Source organism: Delphinapterus leucas, chromosome 4 (genome assembly GCF_059928025.1).
Source record: "Delphinapterus leucas isolate spDelLeu-1000000601 "Yukka" chromosome 4, BTC_Dleu_Yukka2, whole genome shotgun sequence".
Lineage (NCBI taxonomy): Eukaryota > Metazoa > Chordata > Mammalia > Artiodactyla > Monodontidae > Delphinapterus > Delphinapterus leucas.
In genome coordinates this window covers 86798797-86816396 of record NC_143132.1, presented here as the reverse complement: position 1 = coordinate 86816396, position 17600 = coordinate 86798797, and the positions used below count along the sequence as shown (strand labels likewise).

The 17600-nt window shown below is 38.5% G+C and overlaps 1 pseudogene; it reads right to left on the bottom strand.

Annotated features, from left to right (window-relative positions):
* Nucleotides 1–2470: 2470 nt before the first annotated feature.
* Nucleotides 2471–5444, bottom strand: LOC149749386 (KANTR integral membrane protein pseudogene; annotated as a pseudogene).
* Nucleotides 5445–17600: the final 12156 nt, after the last annotated feature.

The following is a 17600-nucleotide window of genomic DNA, read 5'->3' as shown; positions in this document are numbered from 1 at the left end:
GAGCCATGTATGCTGGTACCATCAGTACTTTTGTTTTCCTTTATTTTCTCAGAGTTGGAGAAAGCCCCAAAGACCAGATAGGGTAGAAATTTGACATGATAAAAATTAATTGGAGGGCTTCCCTGGTGGCGCAGTGGTTTAGAGTCCGCCTGCCGATGCAGGGGAACACAGGTTCGTGCCCCGGTCCAGGAAGATCCCACATGCCGCGGAGCGGCTGGGCCCGTGAGCCATGGCCGCTGAGCCTGCGCTCCACAACGGGAGAGGCCACAACAGTGAGAGGCCCGCGTACCGCAAAAGAAAAAAAAAAAAAAATTAATTGGTAGGCTTTAGTTGGGAAAATCCACCTCAAAAACAAATAACTAAAATGTAAGGAAACATTTTATAACTGTGATGTTTATTTAACTTGGATGATGCTGGGGCACCAGGAGGGGCCACTGCTTTTTGCATAAATATCTTTAAACAAGAGTCCCAATCCTTCTGGGCTACATGACTTCTTCACCAAGGGGCTCAAGAAGCTATAATGCTCGTCAACTATTTGAAGGATGTTTTTGTTTCCTAACACTGCTGTAAAAGAATACCAAAACCTTAGCTATAGTAAACCTTTAAAACCATAACCCTTTAAATCAGCACAAATTTATACTATTAAAATTCTGGATTTCATAAGTCTGAGATAAGATTCACTGGGCTAAAGCCAAAATGTTGGCAGAGTAGAGTCCTTTTAGAAGCTCTGGAGAGAGGATCCATTACTTTGCCTTTTCCAGCTCCTAGTAGCCACCTTTATCCCTGGATGGTGGTCCCTTCCCTCATCTTCAAAGCACATCACTCCAGTCTCTGTGTTCATCATCAGTTTGCCTTCTCCTCTGTAGGCAAATATCCCTCTGTCTCTCCCTTATAAGAACATTTGTAATTACACTTAAGTCGACTTAAAGAAACCAGGATATTCTACCCATCTCAATATTATTAATCAGATCTGCAAAGTCACTTTTGCCATATAAGGTAACATTCACAACTTCTGAGGATTAGGATGTGGATACCTTTTGGCAGGGGGTGGGGGAGCATTATTCAGTCTAGCACAAAGGGCTATCAAGTAGAAGAGGAATTAACCTCATTTTGTGTGACACTGAACATAACCAGCCATGGCAAGACACATTTTTGAAATTTGAAAGGAAGTATTTTGGATTTATTAGAACTTTCCAAAAGTGGATAGAACTCCCTTGGGTGTATGGCAAGATGTTAAACTGGAATTACAACTATGGCACCACAGTATAACAGGACATTCCAAAGAGAGGTGCTGGACAGAAACACAGATTTCCAAAGGAGATGACTCCGCAAGAAGACTATCAGGGGTCAAGAGATTGGAGATGGGGAAGGATTTTCAAAGAGATTTCTTTAGAGGGAGCTTGTCTCTTCTCTCTTTCTCACAGGGAATGTGGCAAGGGTGTTCTCTCCTTTATGTCCAGCCTAGAGGGAGTGGGCTTCAAAGAGACCACTCTAAAAGAGAGGAGGCTTGGACTAGTGTGTGACCAGCAAGAGACTTTGGCCATCAGTCTCAGTGGGTAGTGCAAAAAGAAACAGATGCTCTGTAATGGAAGAAATTGCCCTTTCTCCAATGGTGAGTCGAAGGTGCACGAGGCCCAGAGAACATATGTGGAAACTTTAGTAAAGTCCTGCCTAATATGATTTCTACTGAAAAATGAAGGCAGTCCAGTGGAGGATCTGGATAGGGAGGACCACAGGAAAATCAGAAGCTGAGGAGGGAGGCAGAGCAACAAGCCAAAGGGTGGGACCTCTGGTATCCTGGGAGTCACCTCACAGGGGCTCAGCAGGAGAGCCTCTGAAGAATCTGTCAACTCCATATACTCAGGAACTATTGGTTTTAGTCATCAGCCAGAATCATGGACTGTGGAGCCAACTTAAGGCTGCACTTATGACTCCAACTTTTGTGAGGTCTTAAACTTACAGATATTGAGAGGCTCTCTAAGAAAAAGATAAAGCATCACAAGTACAAAATTAGCTAAAAGGCCATGGAAGAGGCCTTTGCAAATGAAGAGCTCTAAAGTTTGATTTCAGTAGCTTTATGGTAAGTTCATAAAGTTAAGAATTTTCTGCTGCCTTTCCCCCTTCTCCCTTCTTATACTCCAATGCCAGAAGGGTCTGAGAACAAGATTAGCTAGGCAAGCCAAGAAGAAAGGGGCAGATCACCCACTAAGGGTTGGAAGAGATTTGTGTCTTTGGATGAATACTGAAGTGTTGAAAAGCATATTGAATTCAATATTTAATTACAGAATTGAGAATGTACATTTGTGATTTAAAAAGACTGCAGCACTCTGCATTAGCCATGAGTGACCAGAAACCATGAGTTCTGCCTATTTCTATTTAGAGGCTGGAATAAACTTCTCCCACCAAGTATCTATTAAAGTGACAATGGAAAGTAAAAATCTGTGTTTTGATTATATTCCATGAGCTGTGCTTATTCGATATACAGGTTATAGGCATTGGTGAGTTCAACATCACTAGTATGCACAAACAGTGATAACTTGTCAGGGACGTTGTAGAAGAGCTTGAGGCATCTCAAGTGAGTTAAACTAAATGGTCTTTAAGGTCACTCTAGTTCTGATGATTTCTGGTTCTTCTATGCTTCTCAACCACTGATAACAGAGCCTTTCCTAAGAAAAGTTTTGACAGGGAAGATGAGAAGCCAGAGAAAAGGCAGAAGATGGTGTTAGGTTGATTATGTATGTTTATATATGTATATATGATTATACATAAGTGAAATGAATGACTGTGGTGACAAGGGACAGGAAGGAGGAATTAGGATTTAATTGTTATTATAAGGTAGTGAAGTATCATAGTGTTATTTGAAAATGAACTTGGATTAGTTGTATATTACAAACTCCAGGGCAACTACTAAAAGGAAAAAGAGAAGTATAACTGATATATTAAGAAAGCAGAGAAAATGAAATAACAAAATTCTCAATTAAAACCACAAATGGCAGAAAAAGAGAGGAAGATAAACACAGGAATAAAGAATAAGAGCAAAAAATAGAAAGTTGTAACAAATATAGTAGATATCAATCTATATCAATAGCGACTTTGAACATCAATGGTCTAAGTACACCAAGTAAAAGACAGAGATTGCCAAAGTGGATGCAACAGTTAAGTATATATTGCTTACAAGAAACTTGCTTTAAATATAAAGACACATGTAAATTAAAAGTAAATGAATGGAGAAAGATATACCATGCTAACATTAATCAGAAGAAAGCAGGAATAGCTATATTAATTTCAGACAGAGCAGACTTCAGACCAAGAATAGTTATCAGTAATAAAGAGGGGCATTACATAATGATAAAAGGGTGAATTCTTCAGGAAGACATAACAATCCTGAAAGTGTATATGCCTAACAAAGGAGCATCAAAATATGTGAGGCAAAAACTAATAAAACTGCAAAAGTAAATAGATGAACCACCATCATGGTTGGAGACTCAACACCCCTCTATCAGAAATGCACAGATCTGGCAGGCAGAAAATCAATAAGAACATAGTTTAACTCAACAACATTGTCAATGACCTAGATATCATTGACATTTATGGATTCTTTTATTCAACAACTGCAGAATACACATTCTTCTCAAGCTCACATGGAACATTCATCAAGATAGACCGCATTCTGAAACACACTGTAACAAATTTAAAAGACTAGGAATCACATAATACCTGTTCTCAGACCTTGATGGAATTATACTAAAAATCGATATCAGAAAGATAGCTGGAAACTCCCAAAATAATTGAAGGCTAGACAACATACTTCTAAGTAAAACATGGGCAAAGAAGAAATCTCAAGAGGGATTTTTAAATATTTTGAACTAAATGAAAATAAAAATACAACTTATCAAAATTTGTGGGATGCAGTGAAAGCAGTGCTTAGAGGAAAATAATAAAATAGCATTAAATGCATATACTAGAAAAGAGGAAAGATCTAAAATTAATAATTTAAGTGTCTACATTAGGAAACTAGAAAAAGAAGAACAAATTAAATCCAAAATGATCAGAAGAAAAAAATACTAAAAATTAGGGCAGAAATCAATGAAATTGAAAATAGAAAGTCTGTAGAGAAAATCAATGAAGCCAAAAGCTGGTTCTTTGAAAAGATCAATAAAATCGATAAGCTTCTAGTCAGGTTGACCAAGAAGAAATGCGAAAGTATACAAATTACTAATATCAGAAATGAAAGAGAAAACATCACTACAGATCCCATGGACATTAAAATAATAATCAAAGAATTCTATGAACTCTATGCTCACAAATTTGATAACCCAGATGAAAGCAATTCCTTGAAAGACACAATCTACCAAAAGTCACACAAAAAGAAATAGATGATATAAATAGGCCAATATCTATTAAAGAAATTGAATCAGTAATTAATAACCTTCCAAAACAGAAAGCACCAGATGGTTCACTGGTGAATCCTACCAAATATTTAAGGAGGAAAACATGCCAATTCTCTACAGTCTCTTTCAGAAGACAGAAACAGAGGTAATACTTCCTAATTCATTCTGTGAGGCCAGCATTATCCTAATACCAAAACTAGACAAAGATATTAGAAGAAAAGAAAACTACAAGCCAATGTCTCTCATGAATATAGACAAAAATTCTCAACAAAATATTAGCAAATCAAATCCAACAATGCATAAAAAGAATTATATACCACCAGCAAGTGGAATTTATTTGAGGTATGTAACCCTGGTTCAATATTCTAAAATCAATTTATGTAACATATCGCACCAACAGCCTAAAAATAAAAATCATATGATCATATCAATAGATGCAGAAAAAGCATCTGACAAAATCCACCAGCATTCATGATAAATGCTCTCAGTAAACTAGGAATAGAGGAGAACTTCCTCAACTTGGTAAAGAATATCTACAAAAAACCGACAGCTAACATCAGATTCAATGGTGAGAAACTTGAAGCTTTTCCACTAGGATCAAGAACTAAGCAATGGTGTCCTGTCTCACCACTTCTTTTTAACATTGTACTGGATATCCTAGTTAATGCAACAGGACAAGAAAAGGAAATAAAAGCTATCCAGATAGGGAAGGAAGAAATAAAACTGTCTTTGTTCACAGGTGACACGATTGTTTATACAGAGAATCTGAAAGAATTGACAAAAAACAAAAACAAAAACTCCTGGAACTAATAAGTGATTATAGCAAGGTTGCAAGACACAAGATTAATATACAAAAGTCAATAACTCTCCTATATGCCTGCAATAAATAAATGGAATTTTAAATTAAAAACAAATATCATTTACATTAGCACCCCCCAAAAATAAATACTTGGGTATAAATCTAAATCTCTCTCTCTCTCTCTCTCTCTCTCTCTCTCTCTCTGTGTGTGTATATATATATATATATATACACATAAATGATCTATATGAAGAAAACTATAAAACTCTGATGAAAGAAATCAAAGAAGAACTAAATAAATTGAGAGATATTTTGTTTATGTACAGGAAGACTAAATATTGTCAGCACATCAGTTCTTCCCAACTTGGTCTATAGGTTCCACACAATCCCAACCAAAATTTCAGCAAGTTATTTTATGGATATTGACAAACTGATTCTAAAGTTTATATAGGAAGGCAAAAGACCCAGAATGGTCAACACAATATTGAAGGAGAAGAACAAAGTACTGGAGTACTGACACTACCTGATTTTAAGACTTACTATAAAGCTACAGTAATCAAGATAGTGTGGTATTGGTGAAATAATAGAAAAATAGATCAATAGAACAGGCTAGTGAACTTAGAAATAGACCACATAGATACAGCCAACTGATCTTTGACAAAGGAGCAAAGGCAATTCATGGAGCAAAGATACTCCTTTCAACAAATGGTGCTGGAACCATGGCCATCCACATGCAAAAAATTAAATCTAGACACAAACCTTACACCCCTCAAAATTAACTCAAAATGGATCATAGAAATAAACTTAAAACTCAAAACTACAAAACCCCTAGAAGATAACATATGAGAAAATCAAGATGACCTGGGGTTTGGTGATGACTTTTTTAGATACAACACCAAAGGCATAATTTATGAAAGAAAGAATTGGTAAGCTGGACTTCATTAAAATTTAAAAAGTTCTGCTCTGCTAAAGACATTGTCAAGAGAATAAAAAGACAAGCCACAGACTGAGAGAAAATACTTGCAAAAGACACATCTGATAAAGGACTATAAACTATATAAAGAATCCTTAAGACTTGATAAACAATAAGAAAACAAACAATCTGATAAAAAAATGAGACAGGGCTTCCCTGGTGGCACAGTGGCTGAGAGTCCGCCTGCCGATGCAGGGGAACACAGGTTCGTGCCCCGGTCCGGCAAGATCCCACATGCTGCAGAGCGGCTGGGCCCGTGAGCCATGGCCGCTGAGCCTGTGCGTCCGGAGCCTGTGCTCCACAACGGGAGAGGCCACAACAGTGAGAGGCCCGCGTACCACAAAAAAAAAAAAAAAAAAAAAAAAGAGAGAGACAAAGACCTTAACAGACACCTTACCAAGGAAGATATACAGATGGCAAATAAGAATATGAAAAGATGCTCCACATGATATGTCATCGGGGAAATGTAACTTAAAATAATAATGAGATACCATTACACACCTATTAAGTGACCCAAATCCAGAACACTGATAAATATCAAATGCTGGCAGGGAGGTGAAGCAACAGGAACTCTCATTCATTGCTAGTGAGAATGCAAAATGGTTCAGTCACTTGGGAAGACAGTTTGGCAGCTTTTTACAAAACTAAATATACTCTTACCATATGATTCATCAATTGTGTTCTTCAGTATTCACCCAAAGGAAGTGAAAACATGTCCACACAAAAACCTGTACATGGATATTTATAGCAGCTTTCTTCATGACTGCCAAAACTTGGAAGCAACCAAGAAGTCCCTCAGGTGGTGAATGGATAAATAAACTGTGGTATAGAAGACAATGAAATATTATTCAGTCCAAAAAGAAATGAGCTATCAACCCATGAAAAGACATGGATGGACCTTAAATGCATATATATATATATATATATATATATATATTTATTTATTTATTTATTGCGGTACGCGTGCCTCTCACTGTTGTGGCCTCTCCTGTTGCGGAGCACAGGCTCCGGACGTGCAGGCTCAGCGGCCATGGCTCACGGGCCCAGCCGCTCTGCGGCATGTGGGATCTTCCTGGACCGGGGCACGAACCCGTGTCCCCTGCATCGACAGGCGGACTCTCAACCACTGCGCCACCAGGGAAGCTCCTAAATGTATAGTATTAAGTGAAAGAAGCCAGTCTAAGAAGACTGCATATTGTATGAATCCAGTATGACATCTAGACAAGGCAAAAGTATGGGCATGGTAAAAAAGATCAGTGGTTGCCAGAGGTTGGGCCAGGAGGAGGGATGAATAGACACAACACAGAATAGGTTTACAGCAGTGAAATACTCTGTATGGTACTATAATGGTAGATATGTGTCATTATACATTTGTCCCATTCCAAGGAATATACAACACCAAAGTGAACTCTGATGCAAGCTATGGACTGTGGTGATCATGAAGTGTCAATCAATGTAGGTTCATCAATTGTAATGAATGTACCACTCTGGTGGGATATATTAATAATAGGGAGGCTATGCATGTGTGGAAATCTCTGTATCTATCATCTACTTAATTTTGTTGTGAAACTAGAACTGCTTCAAAAAATAAAGTCTATTAAGAAAATAATTTTAAAAATACTACTGTCCACACCCAAACATTTGCATGCCTTTGTGGGGGCCCCTGTTCAAAATGTATGTGGAAGAATAAGTTTATAGCTGAAACTCATTTTTAAAGTTGGTTTATCTCCAAATGTATGAGTGTTTTATTACTGTTATTATAAATGCCCTTTAATGCAGGCCTTCTCATTCATTAGCTTAGAGAGTTCCAAAGTTAAATGAAAAACAACAGTTTCTTAACAAGCTTACAGACCTTAAAGCCCTTAGAGTGGATGGAAGAAATGAGTGTTGCAAAGCTTTATAGATATTGATAGGATTGCTTTATTCTGAAATGATGACATAAATAAGCCTCTTCAAAGGCTTCAATGAGTCTATCATGGAAATTGCCATGTAAGTTTTGGGAACTTGATAAGCTTTGGAACTTGGGCATAAATAATACATTCCCCAGCAAAACTTGAGCCACTACTTTTACTGGCATGTTCACAAATTTCTAAAGCTTCACAATGGCAATTTCCAAAAAGGCAACCCTTAAGCTAACATTTTGTGTGTGTGCATATTATTTTCTGTTTTGAATTGAGGAAATAAATTTTCTCTTAAGAAAGTAGGAAAGTTGATGTTCAGTGTTTACCGTATGCCTGGAACTTTAACTCATTTTATCCTGACAACAAATCAGTAAGGTCAGTATTGTTATTTCTTTTAGATATAAGGAAACTAAGAGGCACTGAGAATAACAGTAGCTAAGGCTTATATAACAATATGTATCAGGCAATGTTTCAAATACTTTTTGCATATATGGGTGGATTTAGTTCCTCAAAACAACTTTATAAAGGTAGGAACCATTATTATGTCTTTTTTGCAGGTGAGAAAACTGAAGCACAGAAAGATCAGTGACTTGTTCAAGGTAAGTGATAGAAGCCAGAATGGAGAGGCAGGTAGACTGGCTCAAGTCAAACCCTTTAACCACTAAGCTATAGCCTTAAAAATAGCAAAAGGCCTTACAGCAAGGCAATGGTGCAGTTATTTTTTCTTATCTCTCTAATCCTTTAAGTCTTTCTCTTTCTTCAGGGTTCAAGTTTCCACTAAAATGAGAGTCATTATTATACCCTGACTCTCAGGGTGCTGTTGGGATACATTATTTCCCTGAGCTGCCATGGCCATATTATTTGTAGCTCTACTTAGCAAGCATTTAACTCTGATTTAGCTGTTTACATGTAAGCTCTTTGAAGATAGAGACTAATATCTTATTATCTCTAAGCAACCAACATTTGTACAGTAGTGGCTGCTCTGGAAATTTTGAAATGAAAAAGTGGACTATCTATTTCCATTTTTAAGCAATGGTGTTTTCTTTTTTTGTTCTATGCTAAAGGGGCAAATATAACATGAATGAAAAGGTCTGTAGCTGACGATATTATATAGAAGACTGAGTAGTTTAAGCCTGAATTGATAACACTCAGAAGGAAAGAATGTCAACTAAATGCCAAACTTAAGCTAACAGAAATAATGCAATGTAAACTGAAAAAAATTTTAGAATACAATAAACACAATAAAATTACTATCTTCTCTACACAAATGTAACTTCTCTTAAACTCCATTGGCCAATAGGTACTGGAGACATGAGTCTGAAACATGAGCCCCCCATGTGGAGCCCTGAGCCACTACTCACTGGTCACTGGGAGTACATGGCCTATATCACTCAGAAGATACCACTTCAGATTCTTCAAAGCTGAGATGTAAAGCCCAGAGACAGAGACATCTACCTTCTGCTCCTAGTGCTGGGGCTCAGGTGGGTTGGCCCAGGCATGTGTGTTGCAGTGAAAGCAGCACTGAACATGGAGTCATATGATCTGGGCTTAAAGCCCAGTCCTGACACTCCCTAGTTATGTGCTAGGGCAAGTTCCTGATCTGCAGTTTCTTCATTTGCATAATGGGTGTAAAAATACTGCCACGTTGTGTTGATTAAAGGGTTGACTGAGATTCTGTTTGTGAAAGTCTCTGGCCCATTAATCCTCTCAGTATTTGGGCAATGTGAGTTCCATCCATTCCTGCCTTGGCCACCTCCAACGTGCACTGCTGCTCTGGCTGCTGGTTCCTAGGCTCTCAGTACTCTGGCTCCCTGAGGTCTTCAGTCCACTTAGTGCTGACTTCACCCCAGAAGCCACTACAGGGGGCTTGAACTTTCCTGCACTCTGTCCAGACCTCTCCTCAGCTTTGCTGCTGCCGTTGGTTCCCTCCCAGCCTCCAACATGCACCTCACTGCAGATTTCATTTTTTCTAGGGCCTTTCTTGAGGCCCCCTCCAGCTGTCATCACCACCTCTACAGAGACATTCCAACCTTGTCTGCCTTTGGCTAGCTAATACCTTACTTCCCAGACTCCGTATTCAGTATCCATGCAGTCCACAAACATTTACTGAAGGCCTACTAAGTACCAGGTCAGACACTGGAGTTACTGGGTTGTTGTCTTCAAGGAGCTCAGAATTTAGAAGGAAAATAGACAAACCAACCATAACAGTACAGCATGAGATGTGTTAAGAAAGAGAGAAGCAGAGAGCAGAGACCAGGGCTCATCTGTAGACCTGTCCCTCTAGTATTCTAGCTTTGCCACCCAGACAGAGTCCTGTGTCTAAGGCTTTGGGTGCAGGAGAAAGTGACTACAGATCCCAAAGACTGACAATGAAAAGGCCTTGCAGGGCTGTAATTATAACTTTCTGTGCTGTGTCCTGGGGGTGGGAGTGCATAGGGCGTCTCCTGTTCCCTCATGCTAGCAACCCACTTTGCTTCCTAATCCCCACACTGGAAGTAATCAGTTGTGTGATTTCTACCCCTGGTGGCCTCTCTCCTTCTAATATGAACAGGTCTCCCATTCCCCTTAGGCTCTACCATGCACAGGCTCATTTATTCATCCATAAACATTGATCCTATGGCATAAAAGCTGTGCAGAGTGTCTTATGGTTAAATAATGATTCTTCTGACTATAAGACCTGAGCTTTGGTTTGTTTTTCCACGAGAAGTTAGATTTGGGATAATACTCAACTCTTTGACTTGCTTCCTGTGCAACCAATGGAAGACATTCACAACATCATTCACAAAAGATCAGGGTGTGAGCTCTTCACAAGTCACGTGAAGATAACTGGCCTGCAAGCAGATTGAGCCCAGAACCTTAACTTCATTAGAGAGAAGAGAGGTCCGATATACGGACTCAGGGCCACAGCTGCTTTCATGACATGGAGTTGGTGAGCCTATTCTAAGAAGTACACTATAAAGATGAGTCTGTGCATATTTCTATAGTTTCCATCAACTAACAGATTAACAGAATGGAATAATTGCCAAAATAGGTGAAACAAAGTACAGGAGCAAAAGAAGCCATGATTAAAAGAAAGAAATTCTTGTATAAAAATATTTGAAAATTTGGCCCTCAAATCATGGGTTCTTGAGGGAGGGACAGTCCATTCACCTCTGTATTCTCAGAACCTAGGAGATAGTTTTTTGAACATTGTTTAATAAATATTATATAAAAGAATTCACAATTACTTGCCAAAAATCTGGAATAATGAATCTATGAGAAAGTAGTCATTTGGAATAAAATATACTTAATATGGTAAGTCAAATTCAGAATAAAATATAAATCCATCTCATAAAATATATTATAAATGCATTAGACCAGATATTAATATAAGTACAAGTTAAGAACATAAAGGATGTGAACCAAGAGTTGGCAGGGAAGAAAGATCTACAAATGCTTTCAAAGTTGTTGAAAATGTTTACTAGCCGAATTCTTGTATAGTCTGTGACTAAAAAGGCAACACAAAAATTTAAAGTGTAGGGAAGGAGAGCTTAAAACTTAGTGAAAATATTTTTTCCTCTGTTGCGAATTTCTCAATTACAAAGAGATTTTCATATTTTTACTTTTCCCATGTAATCTATAGAAACTATATGTAAGCTGGGATTTCAGAATAACAACATCTTTAAGAATTATTTTCATTGTTGTTCTCTAAACCACCCATTTCTGGATTCTTAAAATACCTCTGGCTACTAAATAGGACTATTCACAAATATTTCATTTTGGTTCATTGAACTGAATTCCTTTCTTGCTCAAGAATAAAATAGTCATTTAAAAACAATACATTGTTTTCTTACAAAATTAAGTACTAAGAAAAGTTAAAAAATTAAAAAAAAAAAAAAAAAAGAGCCAAATAAGAAAGTCCTTTGTAAGACGCTACCTGCTGCTGCAATAGGACACTTGCCCCCTCTGACTCTGGGGCTCTCAGAGCCTGGGCATAAATAACCCCAAGTAGCCCCTGATGCAGCGTTCCTGTCTCCAGCCAGCCACCCCTCTGCTTGGCACTGCAGCAGCTGGAAGGTGACTGACATGCCCTCTGGCTGCCTTCTAACCCTTCCAACCACAGCCTACACGTGCATTAAGTTTAATGCCTCCACCCCAATTGCTCTCTAGAACTAGCTGGATGGAAGCTGCTACAAATCAATGAGTAGATCCATTACCTCCTTGAGCACTTAGGCCCAGGGCGAGAAAGCCTGAATTTAGAAATGATAGGGTAGACTTTGAGCAACACCGTGGGAAGGAAGTGCCTTCCTAGGCTGACATACGCCACAGAGAGCTACTGGGGATGAAGGGAGAAAGAAGAGAAGAATCTCTGAAATGTTTATATCAGAGCTCAAAATTCAACTTATTACTTGGTCACTTTGCTGTTGTTATTTTCTTTAATCTAGAATATTATCCCAATGAGGGTTAAAACCAAACACAATTTGTCATGGGAATGGAGTTGAAATAATATAATACCTAACCTGATTTCATATCAATCTTAAGTTATTTTAAAAATATAGGTACTGGTTTTCTCATAAAAGAAACATTTTGAAAAATCTGAAAATAATCTCTGTACACATATACCTTGAGTTGTTTGTTTTCATTCATCCAATGCCATGTATTGAATACTTATGGTGGCCCCATAGCACTATACCAAGGAAAGTAGTGTGATGTAGAGACCCTTGCTATTCAAAGTGTGGCACAGACCAAAATATGAACATTAGCAGGGAGTTTGCTAGAAATGCAGAGTCTTAGCCACATCAGACACACTGAACCTGAATTTGTATTTAACAAATTTTCCAGGTGATTTATGTGCCTATCAACATTCGTGAAGTGCCAGTGTAGAGCACTCTCCAAAACTTTTAAAAAAAATCATGCATCCCTATCCGTTAACAAAAGTAATACTCTCCAATATGTATGTATACATTTACAAATTATGTGTGTATTACTGTAACATGTTGCATTATATATTTTGTAAAGAATGCATAAAATTAAAATTACAAGTTAAAATATGGACATTCTAGTAATTTCTTGCTGCTGCCTCAATGGATCATTTTGAGCACACACCCATTTTGCAGATCCATAGCCATGAGGACAGTGTACTGGGCTTAAGATATGAAAACTTGGGTTTGATTTCTAGTTTTACCAATTCTTAGCTTTAGTTCTTAGGAGGGTTTGGGATAATGTAGCACAACTCCAGTTGTATGGCATTCTGGGTTGCAGAAAGTAGAGATTATAGAGAAGGTGAGCTAGCAGGAAGAGGAGTCATATCTAGGGAGAGGCTGATAATCATAAGTCAAGTCCCAATAAGAGAAAGGCAGCCCAGTTCAGTTATAGGTAAGTTCACAATCTAAAGGGATTCTACTTCTTCAGGAGGTGTGAATAGTAGTGGGCAGTGCTTGAAGGCAGGTATTAACCGAGTGATTAAACAGGAAATAGAAACCTGTGAGAAGTGGCAGCAGGTACCTCATGGGAAGAATGGAAAAAGTGACATCTGGAATTGGGCAGAACTGGTTTCAGGTGCTGGCTCTACTCTTTATCTCAGAGTCTCCATTTCCTGTCAAAGCTAAAAAGAAGCTACCTTGGTCTGTAGAAAATTTTTAACATTATGTTACCCTAAAGGAACCGACCTTGACTTGAGGTCATTCTTGATAAAGAAACAGAAGAGGCAAACAATTCCAAATGAGACCAAACTGTTTTTTCCCAAATGTGATGGTTAATTTTATGTGTCAACCTGAGTGGGCCAAGGGGTGACCAGATATTTGGTCAAACATTATTCTGGGTATTTCTGTGAGGGTGTTTTTGGATGAAATTAACATTTAAATAGATAGAGTAAAACAGCTGGCCCTATCCAGTGTGGGTGGGTTTCATCCAATCAGCTGAAGGCCTGAATGGAATAAAAAGGCTGACACTCACTAAAATAAGAGACAATTCTTTCTGCCTGATTGACTTTGAACTGGGACATCCACTTTTTTATTACTTTGAACTCACACTAAAGCACTGGCTCTTCCTGGGTCTCAAGACTGGGGCCTTCAGACTGGAACTACACCACTGGCTCTCCTGGCTCCCCAGCTCCTGACTCACGTGTAGATCTCGGAACTTAGCCTCCATAATCACATGAGCAATTCCTTATAATAAATGTATCTATCTATCTATCTACCTACCTATCTAAAAATTACTTATATATAATATTTATAATTAAATAAGGAGTTTTTCAACTCAGCACACAGGACCAATTCCCAGAAAAGCAGAATATAAAGGCAGCTCCTCTGTAGTTGGGATTGAGCTTCTGAGTTACAAGGTGCTGGAAACCCATTCTCATGACGTATTGGATCCCCAGTCTTCAGGTAGTGACCATGAATCCAACTGCTGTGTGGCTGCTTCATGATCAAGAGCCTGCTTTATGCTCCTGTCCCTACATCTTCTTAGAAACAGCATTAGTGGAGTAGATAAGAGTGCCCACTTTGGAACCATGCAGATGTGAGCTTAAGTGCCTATAAACATTTAGCACACGGCAACCAAGAATGAGTTGCACTTTTTCAGGGTCATAAATGATTCTGGCAGGTCTCAGTTGGATGGCCGATCAGAGGGCTGGTTCTTCCTGGCACCACACTCCTGAGGAGGCAGAGCTGGTCCAGGTTGCCAAGACACTAGGACAGGAGAAAGCCAGAGGGAGAACACTTGGTGGGACAGAGGAGGTATATGATTGAGCATTGATTTAAGAAATTGCACACTCATTAGGCCATCAAAATGCTTGAGGCATCAAGCTTCCCATGTTCCTTAGTCCCCTACACAGAATATCAGAAGACTATTTCCACAGTCCCTCAGTTAACAGAGAAAAAGTGAATGCCTTCCTGTTCTGTGGTTTTCCATGACCTTGGACAGAAGATTGGGCGGCCTTTAGTCTACTGGGTGCTCATTACATTCACCTGGGCAGAGGCTGACAATGAGGGTTTGTCACTTTAATTCTCGGAGAAGTAATATAGCACGGGTGGATTTCACCAGATTCTGGTTTCAATCAGATACACATTTGAGTTGTGACCCTACCACTTACTGGCTGTATAATCTTGAACAAAGTAATTAACCTATCTGAACCTCAGTTTTTATTCTGCACAGTGGAGATCATTATAATAACAGTTAACCTTCATGGATGGTTTCCTATGTGCCAGACACAGTGTCGTTTGCTTTATGTTGATGATCTACTTTTATTCTTCTGTCAAGCCTGAGTTCCATACTATTACCACCCTCCCATTTTTATAGATTTGGAAACTGAAGCTTAGAGAACTTTAAATAGTTACTCAAGGTACATCTACAAGGTGATGGAGTTGCGATTCTGCCTCAGTAAGAGAGTTAGTGCTGCCATGATGGAAACCTCAATTTCCTCTTGAGTAGTTTTGAGGAGGAGAATGGGGTATGGAAAAGTACTTTGTAAACAATAAAGTGCTAAGAACATGTGAATAATTCTTTAATGCAGGCTGAGACCACATGTTGCATTCTGCATCTGTCCCCTGATCCTGAGTGCCAAGGGGACAGTTGGGGAGAGGTCAGTGTCGGGGAGCCAGCCAGCAAAAACATGAAAGCTGACCTAGACCTTGAAGGAGAAGTAGGGTTGGTCTCGTCAGAACCACCTTTATGTAATTTACCTGTGCATAAGCTTCAAGGAGTTACGCAAATTCATTAGCAGAGAAACTCTGTTTCTTTACAATACAAAAGACAAATTGCCAATGAGGTTCTATTAGCACAAAGAAACTTTTTCTATTAATGACTGGATTGAGCAATTCTCAGAATTGGAATTGTTGATGTTCCTTAATATGACAAAGTCTCCATGTGGAAAAAGCAAATGTCAATGAGTTGATCTACATCTTGTGAAGAAAGCATGATCATTCAGTTTTAGAATAATTCAATTTCCATTTCAAAACAAGAGGAAGGAAGAAAACATGTCTTTATTCTACAGAACTGAAAAAAATATTTTAAAGAGACTAGTTTGCTTCATTAATTAATCATTCATTCATTCAAAAAGCATTTACTAAGTACCTTAAATGCACTAAGCCCTGTGGTAGCTTAGTGCTGAGTTTCTATTATACTGGAATTCCCCAGAAGTTCCAATGAGAAGCATTGTGGGAAACAAAAATATCAGGAAAGTTAGCTTTAATTTGTCACAAGACAGGCTTCATTACCTCTTTCCAAGTGATGATCCGAAAATTATATATCAAATTCAATGTTTTAGTTTGTTGGGAGAAATGCTTCCACTGTAATAACTCTAGGGCACGCCACCACTCAGTGCTCCCAAGGAGCACTGTGTGTACTCTGTGTGTAGGTCACAGCAGACTTGCTGCTATGGTGTCCTATGAATCACCACACTGACATAGGATTCTGAAATTTAAATAGCTGCTTTGAAGCAGCAGAGTTCTGACTTGAACTTCTAGAATAGAAGACCCATCTCTACTGGAGACTTTATTTCCAAATTGACTTCCATTTATATGGGGCAATTCAGACTTTCTTCCTTAAGCTAGCATTTTAAGTAACATTTAGTAAATCTAGGGTAGAGTAATAACAGTGCCACTTTTCTTTTACCAGTAGAAGCCACTTCATGTTCTCCAGATATTTGTTGGTAAGGCTGTTATTATTTTTATTATTTTAGCAGTCATATGTCTTATGTAGTATATGAAGGCAGTCATCCCTGAAGGAACATTCTGAGCTGAATTCAGGCTGCGTGTCATGTTTTTACATCTGAAAGCATATGCTTCAGAATATACTAAACCTAAGAAATTGTGAGCAGCAGAACAACATGTACATCAAACTGTGATGACATTTTGGTAAGAAAACAAAACTAAATCGTAAAATCCCCAAAGGGAATACTACATATTTTCTGTGGGTGCAAATCAATTCATAGGACAAGTATGGAAAGTTATACACCAAACTGATGATGATATTACTTTGAGATGAGAGTGGGAAAAGTCAAAGAGGGGATCTAAACAGTGATGAGAAGATAAGGAGATAGGTTCCTTCCAGCGTTCTTCTCTGTCATCCTTAGGGTGCAGCCTTCATTCTCACAACCCAATATGACTGCTAGAGGGCTAGCCATCACTTCTGAGTTCTAGGGATTAGGATGGAGGGATGGGAAAAAAAAAAAAAGGCAACACAACACATTTGCCAACTATCGTTTAAGGCAATTTCCCAGATTGTCATATAACATTTTCATGTACATCTTATTAACCTGAATTTAGTCAGGTGATGGATTCTACTTGCAAGGGAGGCTGAAAAATGTCATTGCTATTTCACCTGGCCATGTCCCCAGCTCAAGTGAGGGATTTTACTGCTAAGTCAAAAAGGGAGAATGGATGCTGGGGTACGCACTTCAGGTCTTTTGCCTCAGTCACCAAATGTCTTTGACTAAACCTGTAATGTTTTAATGTTTTTTAAAGGGGTGAATTTACATATTATTTGTGTAACTAAAAATCATTTTTGAAATAAAAGGGGGAGGTATTTTATTTTTTGAGACACTACTCATCTGAAAA